Source organism: Cavia porcellus, unplaced genomic scaffold, assembly GCF_034190915.1.
Source record: "Cavia porcellus strain 051 isolate PalLab524CR breed Dunkin Hartley unplaced genomic scaffold, mCavPor4.1 scaffold_9, whole genome shotgun sequence".
NCBI classification, from domain to species: domain Eukaryota; kingdom Metazoa; phylum Chordata; class Mammalia; order Rodentia; family Caviidae; genus Cavia; species Cavia porcellus.
Window position 1 is genome coordinate 66,108,939 of NW_026947492.1, and position 8,921 is coordinate 66,117,859.

General features: G+C 39.5%; 2 pseudogenes; one reads left to right on the top strand and one right to left on the bottom strand.

The window, feature by feature from the left end:
- Positions 1–314: 314 nt before the first annotated feature.
- On the bottom strand, positions 315–1,646 carry LOC100728313 (exosome complex component MTR3-like; annotated as a pseudogene).
- Positions 1,647–2,612: 966 nt separating this feature from the next.
- On the top strand, positions 2,613–4,627 carry LOC106026595 (olfactory receptor 51A4-like; annotated as a pseudogene).
- Positions 4,628–8,921: the final 4,294 nt, after the last annotated feature.

The following is an 8,921-nucleotide window of genomic DNA, read 5'->3' on the forward strand; positions in this document are numbered from 1 at the left end:
AAAATTTGCTCTAATCCCATTATTAAAGTCTATTCTATACTTGTTTCTGAAACTCAATATTTTTAGCATTCTTACAAACCAGGGAATTTAGTTTCTTCTGAGCTAAAGACCCAGTGTTAGAAAAACTTCAGTGAAGTGTTTCAGTTTTCTTTTACATTCTATAGTGATATTTTGCAAAAAATAAAAGTTTTATTTTTCTAAGACACATGAAATTTTCTTTTTTTTTTGTTTTTTGTAATTTAATAGATAAAAGATACATGTTGAAGACTAATGATACACCAGTTGAAAATTTTGTGACCCTAAATTTATGTTTGTTTTAGTAAATAAGTAACCTTTCATTCTACTAAGTAAACTGATACAAACTAGTAGTTATTAATTCTAGCTGGTATGGGAAGATTGACAGTCTGAATCTTTTTTTTAATTCAGATATAAGAAGGTTTTTGTTTTAGCTCAGATATTAAGAAGGTACCAATTCCTCTCCCATCCTCTCGAAAATAGCCCAGTTTTCCTGAGTCAGTGGGCCACCCTTTACAAAACAACCGCTCCAGATCTCATTTTCCAAGTGAGTCCAACAGAAGTCCTTTCCAACGTGGGAGTCAGGCTGCTTTCACGGGTTTCCTCAAATGGGCCAACTCAAGTAGCAAAGGTCCTTTAATAGGGTATAGTTTGTAAAAAGCCATATCTAGGCAGCTGTCCAACGCTGTCTGTTGTGTCCACTTCTCCACATCCCCTCCTGTGCTCCAACTTCTGGGCTCGATGTCGTCAGGAGGCCGGCCACGCAGGTCCTTCTAGGGCAGAGGCAGCCCGGTCCTCGGTGTAAATCGTTGCTCAGCCTTCGGCCTCAGGGTGGAGCGGCACCCCATCGACGGGCTGCACGCACCAGGCACTGCTGCAACACTGGGTAAAGGCGCTGGCAGCCTTCAAGGCCCAGGCGCACCGCCTCTGCCCAGCTCTCAGTCTGGCTGCCCTCGCCGCTGCCCAGAAGCCCGGCGACCTGACTGAGCACGGGCATGAGCGCCACGGTGAGACCAGCTGCGGCTCGCTCCTCCTCGAGCCGCGTGGGGTCCAGCAGCCAGGTGGGCGAGGGCTCCGGCACGAGGCTCAGGCCGCAGCCCGCTACCAGGTCGTACATCGCGACTCCCGCGTCCGCCAAGGCGAGGGCAGCGGCCGTGAGCGCGGCGGCCAGCGCCGAGCCGCCGTCCTCCAGCAGCAGGGCAGACACCTCGAGCTGCGCGCGCGGGTACCGACCCAGGCGCACGGCCGGCTCCAGCGCCTCTTGCAATGTCAACGCCAGCTCGTGCTCCTCGCCGCCGCCAGGGGGAGCGCGGCGCCGGCGGGCCGGGAAGGGTGCTCGGCGGAACTCACACACCAGGCGGCCGCGCCACCCGCTCCCGCAGGGCCAATGCCGCGCTCGCTGCCCTCGGCCTGGCGCGGGCCGATACGGCACACTGCACCTTGGTGCCTCCGGCCTCCAGGTAGGCCGAGCCTTTGACCTGGCTCAGCAGCCCTGCGCGCGCGTACACGGGTCGCAGTCGCGTCGGGTCGCGGGGAGCGGGCGCCTCATCTTCGTCAGTTGCGTACAGCTGCGGCGGCTGCGACTCCTCTGGCCCGCGGATGCGGCGGTGATCTCCGGGCATGGCAGCGACTGGCGTGGGAGCCGCTGACAGTCTGAATCTTAAAAGTTTATTAAAACTATGAGAGTGGTTACTACATGCCAAATTAGTGTCACTATTTGGAGAAAGTCTGAAATTTGGAGAGAGATTACTATACAACATCTGAGAGGATATCAAAAGAAGAACAGCATCTCCATGTGTCTGCAGGAGTTACTGTTGGGAGAGCAGGGAGTCAGCCACAGGGAAGGGGAGGATATGAAGCCTGGCTTGGTTAGTTTCACTAGATGAGCCAGGTGGAAAAACAAATTCAAGCCGAAAGAGTACATTCACAAATAGTTCACTCACCTCACCATTTCTGACTTTGTATACATTATGGGTACTCTTTCCTAGAGGCACAAAACTTTTAATAACTCTGTTCCACCATATGAGCAAAGCAAGCAACAAACTTTTTCACTGTCCTGTTACAATGTCTCATATCTTCAGTTTTCCATTAAATAGTCCTCTTGTTTCACATGTCAGAACCAATCTGGAATTCAAGGATACTGGCTGTAACAGCACCTGAAACCGTGTTACTATATGTCACTTTCCCTTAATTTTCTGTAAACTTACTGAAAGTTTGAGCAAATTCCTATGAGGATATAAATTATCATATTTACATAAAAAGAAGTCTCCATTTTTAACTTGATTAATAGGCATATATATATAGCCGTTATATAAATTCTGTGTACATTATTATTTGTGCCTACACACAATTAAAGTTCAGCATGAATTTGTTGTATTTACTCTGTTTGTGCTTTTATTTGATTTTAAAATCATTTATCTATCTATTTCTCTCCCTTCAGAATATTTGCAAGAATGGGATCCATATCACTTTTTGACAAGCCCACATTGTTATTGAGAGGATAAAGTCGGGCATTTGAATCCAATCCGTTAATTTGTACTAGGAAAGGGCTCCTCTCATGAACCATTCATCTTATTTCCTCACACCCTCCCATTTCCATTCCCAACACCTCTGAAACTGAAATCTCTTCTTTCTATTTGGTTGGGATTCCAGTGATGGAGTTTGCCAACATTTGGATCTCAATTCCCATATGTCTCATGTATATTGCGGCTATTCTGGGGAACTGCACCATTCTCTTTTTCATTAAAAAAAAAAAAAAAAAAAAGCCTGAGCTTTCTTTACATGACCCCATGTATTACTTCTTCTCCATGCTGGCTCTCTCAGATTTGGGACTGTCCCTCTCTTCTCTGCCTGCCATGCTTAGGATTTTCTTATTCAGTGCTTCAGAGGTTTCCCCTAATGCTTGTTTTGCCCAAGAGTTTTTCATTCATGAATTCTCAGCTATGGAGTCAATCAGTACTTCTTATCATGTCCTTTGATCATTTTGTTGCCATTTATAACTCTGAGATAGACCTTGTCATGGTTTATATCTGTATCCTCCAGGGTTCATGAGTTTGCATTGTGTATTTGTGACTGGTTCATTGTCCAAGGAAAATGCACAAATTTTGAGGGTAAGATGGCTTCCACCTTGATTGCAAAGGGCCTGGGAGGACAAACAGTGTGCCCCTAGGAGGACAATTTGTGAAGATGTAAGTGTGAATTCAAAGGTACAGTGGAGACCCCAGAAGTTTGGAAAAGCCAGGAATGTGGATGATCCAAGGAAAGCTGCAAAAAGTGAGCAGAGAGGATTTAAGAGAGAATCTATTGGAGTTGAAATAGCCAGAACTGCCATGGGGGTGGAATCACCCAAGCCTTTTGGTGCTTGCAACCAGATTGCTTCAGATGCTGAGCATGGAACTCTAGGATTTAATGTTTGTCCTGCTAGATGTTGGACTTGCTTTGTTTCCAATGTTTTCTATTCCCCTGTTTGTAACTTTTGAAATGGTAATATTTATCTTGTGCCATTGCTTTTCAGAAATGTTTAACCTTGTTTCATTTGTACAGGGGGGTATAGTTAAGAGTTTGCCATAGATCTTGGAGGAGACTTGGGACTTGGACTATTCAGCAATGCTGAAACTGTCAGGACTTTGGCAACTCTTGGAGGTAGACTAAATATCTTTTGTATAAAGGATGTACATGAGTCTTGGGGGCCAGGGGTGGAATGTCATGGTTTATGTCTGTGTCCCCCAAGCCTCATGAGTTTGCATTGTGTATTTGTGACTGGTTCATTGTCTAGTGCTTGGATTGATGGTGTCAGGGCTCCACCCACGTAGGAGTGGAGCCAGGATGTGATGTAATGGCAGGAAGAAGGTGTGTCTTGCTCTTTGCTGGTTCTGGCTTGCTGTTTGTAGCCGCCATGAACTATGGCCCAGCCATGCTTGCCTGCCTTGGCACCAACTGAGTGTGAACTGAAACCTTCAAAAACTGTAAGAAATAAACTTTTCCTTTCCCCAGTTTGGGCTTCAGGTATTTTGTCTCAGTGACGAAATAAAAAGTAACTAAGACCTACCTCCATCCTTACCATGGCCAGAGTCACTCAAATTGGAGTTGCTTTTTCTGTCAAGAATGTTAAGTTGATTTTAGCTTTCCCTTTCACTCTGAAGCACCTGAGATACTGTAAGAAGAACCTTCTCTGTCACTTTTACTGCCTCCATCAGGACGTCATGAAGCTGGCCTGTTCTAGCAAAAAAGTCAATGTCATCTATAGCTTACTTATGGCTCTCACAGGTATCGTGGATGTAACTTTGAATTTCTTGTCCTATCTGCTAATCCTGAAAGCAGTGTTGAACATAGCATCACAGAAGGAAGGCTCAAGGTCCTCAACACCTGTGTCTCCCACATCTGTGCTGTGCTTGTCTTCTATGTCCTTGTGTTCTCCCTTACAATCATCTACCGGTTTGCCAAACACAGTTCTGTGTTACTTAGGATCCTTGTGGCTGATATTTTTCTGCTGGTGCCTCTGCTCATGAATCCCATGATATATTGTATGAAGAGTCAGCAAATAAGAAATCTGCTCTTACAGAGACTGTGTCTGAAGCAAAGTTCACAAGAAGCTAAGTCACGCAAAGCATAGCAGGTAAAGGACACCAGAAAAAACGAAATAAACCATAGGAACCATGCTGTTTCTGAACTCCTTCACAAGGTAAGCTCTTAAAATGTTAATTAAAGAATCAGATCCTTGAGGCTTTTGACATAGAATATGGATTAGGGTCCAACATGAATACTGAAAATATTTTCTTCTAAAACATGAGCATTAATCAAATTGGAAAACAATTTTCTTTGTGCTTAAAGGATATTCACTGTTTTTACTTGAAAGTTGAGAGTGTACATTTATGTGACACTTGGGTGACTAACAGACACTGCAAACTGCCTCCACAATAGCATTTCTCTTTAACACACAATTTTGCCCTGTATTTATTCCCACTACTCAGAAAAAGAAATTAAGATGGACATGGAACCCTTACACATGAAACCAATCAAAAATATATACTGGAAAGTTTAGAATCATAAACATTATTTCATTACTTCAAAGTTTCCTTTCTGAAGTTGAAATATCATGTTTCAAGCAATGCCATGCAGCTAGATTCTTGTCTTTTAGGATTCTGTGGGACTTCTTCCTAAAGACAACATTAACCAAACACTACTCAGTCTCCTTTGACTTCTCTCATGGAAACTTCAGCTTTTTGGACTTCTGTATTAATCTCTACATTGTGTAATTTTAGTCAGAAACTTGTCAAGTGTTTTTAAAAAGAAACTCACAATTTTCTGTATTTTATTGCACTGAATACTTCAAAGAGTTCCTCATCTCTCGCATTCCTCAGGTGATACTTGATCATTTTAAACAACTATCTGCAGCAATCTCACTAGGTCCTTTGAGTCAAAATTCTTTTTACCCATCAAGGTCCTCTTCATAATTTTATGCCCACAAACCATCCTCTGAAATCTCCTCACTGTCTTCAAATTCTTGCTCATCCTCTCTCCTTTATTTGTAGTTGAAGCCAATCTCTTTCCCCCAGTAGAAAGCCTCAGTGAAGTTACCTTCTGTGCGTATTCTGTGCATCTCTTGAATAGTCTTCCTTAATGTTCTTTAACAAATGTCAGAAGTAATCATTTTTTACCAGTTATGGTTCCATAACTCAGAATTAGACCAGTCACTGGATGCAGCAGAGCACATGGTCACCATTTAAAGTATTTGCTCTTCTCTAACTGATTGGGGTTCATCAGTGAGTCAGAGTCCAGAAACCTAGTCTAGAGAGCAGTCTGTTTAATAATGGTTAAGAAGGCACATTTTCTGTAGGTTTTGACAATAATGTAGTAGCTATACTAAATTTCTATATATGAAAAGGAAGACTTAGGAGCGTAGGCTTCCTTTTTTGAAAAGTGCACCTGTTGGGCTGGAAGTCTTTCTTCCTGGCTCCTTGTTTTGCAGGTGTTTATTGTGTCTTCTGCCCTGAATTTTTTTTTTCCCTCTAGGTCTTTGTGGGGATGTTGTGATTTCTTTATTCAATGGTTTCTCCCCATAGATCCTTCATAGTGCACCAACCTTCTCCTCTTGAAATTTTGCTTACCATATTCTCCACCAAATCCATCCACTTTCTTCTTACTGAAACTCTTGGTAGGATAAACTGACAATTCAGTGACCGCTTTGGAAATATTGGTATTTCCATGAATGCTCTATGAAATTATCCATTCCTACTGTCTCTGCTTGTCCCTTCTCCACTACCCTTTTATGCTGTTATTCCTTCTGTTTCCTTAAACAATTCCTCTATACCTCTCTTCAAACCCAACTGATCTGTCCATTCTGCAGCCCCGCCAGATTTCCCATCCTCACTTCAGTGGACCCAATCTAGGTCACTAAAACACCTGTGAGAGCAGCACCCATTCACTCATCAGGAGTTTGTAGGAGACTCAGATGCTTGATGTCTGCTCAGCCATTCACCTAAAATGTCCCAACCTCCATATGATTACATATCAGTACGAATAAATTAGATTCTTTTCTTTAAGCGTTGGTTTCAAAGAATGATAATTTCGTTATCATTTAGTTTCCTCACTTTTCCCATTTTTGTCAGAAATATGATTTAGAAAATAATATAATATGGAATAAAGATTGTCCACCAATCAGTTTTTTGACTGTGCTTTAATAAGTTGGGGTTGAAACTGTTTAATTAAAGCTATAAATGTGTTATTTATCTTTATATGTTGATGTATGTATGTATGTATGTATGTATGCTATCTGTGTGTATTTTTTCAACCTCTGGATGTTGTTGTCAAATTAAATTGCTTAAAGAAATGCAGTTTAAACTGGTCTGAAATATTGAGTGCATTTTTAATTTAAATATTTTCAAAGTTTCCGAAAAGAGAGAAATTAACTCAAATGCTTTATGTAAGTATTTGGTTAATAAAGCTAATTTCATAGTGCTTATTTAATAAGAAAAACTGCTAACTTTTCATACTTGTCATCACTGAGTATAATATGGGCAGTGAAGTAGTACTTATTCTACTTGATTTTCTTGTTGCATAAGATAATATTTTATCTATTCTAAAATTATTAATTCAGCTTAAGAACAAATATAAGAGTGGAGGAAGAGAAAAAATAAATTGTTTGAATCAAGTTACTTCATTACAACAAGAAGAACAATAAAAATGTCTCTTGTATACCTTACATTTTTTGAACTTAAATTGATGGTGCTTTACTAATACATTTGCTGCAGAATAGTTAATAAGTAAATTATTTGAGATGATAAGTGTTTTTGTTTGATGAAATGCACTGTGTATCCCATTTATGTCTGTAAACATAACTTAGTGATGCTTGAAATTATCAGTGTACAGAAATAAAATAGTGAAATAACAATTCTGTATGAAAGGTATGTACGTAAAGTGAGATGGGTTTTGGTGATGATAAGAAAGATATGATTTTTTAAAGGAAGAAAATATAATTTTAATGTGAAGCAAAATACCTAGGTGGTCCACAAGGGAAAAGTGAAAACTTTATATGGACATTAAAAAGTAAAATTTAATAAAACAGAATCCTGGTAAATGAATTTTTGTGTGGTCAAGCTTGTAAAACATTTGAGTGGGCTTATTCATATTCTTTAAATTCAACTTTAATGTCACAATTATATAGACACAAAGCCACAACAAAGGTCTTGATTTCTGGTGTGGCTCTTAACTATGAAATTCCTTTATCTTTTAAGTAGATTTGCATAGAAAACCAAATTCTTGCATCATAATGTTTTCTTATATGTTCAAATAATTTTCTGTAAGCTTTTTTTCTTACCTATTTAAGAAATAACTTCTCGCTTTCAATTTATTTTTCATTTTAATGTTGGCATCACTAAATCAAATTCTGAATGAAATCTTTCTGTTCCTGATATGAAGTTGAGATTTCTTAGAGGTCCTGAAAAATCTCAAAGGCTCTGCTTTCATTTCTGTTTTCACATTGCAGGGAGAAATGTAAAAAAATTTTGTTTTATTCAACATGATAATTTGGATGGGAAGCACTGTTAAGTAATTTTATATTTATATTGGTACAATGTTTGTAGTTAAATTATGCAAAATTCATAAAAATTCATAAGGAAATGTGCATTATTTATGATAGGCTGTGTGATGATCCTATCGAACATAATTCACTTATTTTTGTGGTGCATCAAAGGAGTAATCCATATTTCCTTTTTAAATAGACTCACTGGATCTTTAGAAGGCAACAATTTCACTGACAAACATACACAGACCAAGCAAGGCACTTTGCTTTTTATGTGTGGCAGGAATGAATGAACTCACAAAGAATGATCATGGGTCTTAATTGGGGACCAGTGATGATTAATGTTTTATTTTCTAAATGTAAGGAAACTCTTTTATCATAAATAAAATCTAAGCTATAATATTAATGAATTATGTTTTGTAAGCAACAATGAGATATTCATCTTTTCTAGCTGTGTAATTCCTACAGAATTTGGAAATCAGATTGATGTTTTTGAATACATAACAGTATAGCTATTTATATATGATGAATAGGAAATTCTTCACATTGCAATAGGATATTACTTTAAATAATACAATACTGGCACTTTGGCTGTTATGTAATATCTCATAATATTATACTTTGAATCAGATTTAAGGGTCTAAAGTTATTGGAGCCAATGTTCACAGAGCTCTGTTGGAAGGATCATTATGACTGCCTGGCATATTGGCTGTCAGGATTGAGCAGTGCATAAAGAGCTCTCAGGAGATTCAATATGGCTGAATAAACGAAGATGCACATCAGAGTTTCTAATAGGATATCTATTAAACACAGGTATTTGGTAGGAAAGAATGAACATACATCCCGATGTCAAAAGTAATTTGAAAAAAAAAAAAAAAAAGGTCTT